Raw genomic sequence first — 800 nt, 5'->3', positions numbered from 1 at the left:
ACATGATGAATTTGAGCGTTATGTATCACTAGAGCCCATTTAGGCCTACACATTACTGGAAAAGACAAGAATTAAAGGATTGCTGTTCTCAGTACAAGCTAATGACTGGATTGGACAGCTATAAATATTATATGAGTGATTATTTGGGAAGAAGAGCTGACAGTTATTGTGACAAAGCTTTACTGTAAATTCATATTTACATGACAAGCAGTGCAGGATTTGAATATTTAGGCTCGAAATCCCTCAATTTGCAGCCAGTCATTTTGTTATCCTGTCCCACAGCTTTCAAATAATTTAAAGGACTTTGAGTGGCTACACAAAGACGGCTTCCTGCTTTAAACCTCTAACACGCCATTTGAAATTCAAAAGAGAGGGAATGAATTAGGCCTTTCCTCCCATCTCTGGGCAGGACAACAGCTGGTGTAGTCACAGCACTGATCGCAAAGTGTCTGTCTCGCAGAAGAGGACGCAGGATCTAAAATCCTCCAGGACACGGGACATCCGTGTCTCAAGTATGTTGAGGATGTAGACGTCAGTTTATGATACATCTCTCATCTGACTGTCTGATAGCGCCACTAAACTTCCTGTCTTTGCAAATGAGATTTTAATCTGTGGTTCCCCAGGGATGTGCTGAAGTACTTCCGCTCATGCTGTGGCTCCCAGCAGCACTCTTGTCTGTCACAGACAGATTGCACCGCTTGAAACAATTCTACACCTCAAAACACAGGGGTTCTCGCCCGCTCTCCAGCAATAAGGTCTGCTGCGCAGAAGCAACCGACAGAATGTCTAACACACAAACA

This window comes from Onychostoma macrolepis, chromosome 14 (genome assembly GCF_012432095.1).
Source record: "Onychostoma macrolepis isolate SWU-2019 chromosome 14, ASM1243209v1, whole genome shotgun sequence".
Lineage (NCBI taxonomy): Eukaryota > Metazoa > Chordata > Actinopteri > Cypriniformes > Cyprinidae > Onychostoma > Onychostoma macrolepis.
The sequence above is the reverse complement of the archived record's forward strand: the minus strand, read 5'-3'. Positions refer to the sequence as shown.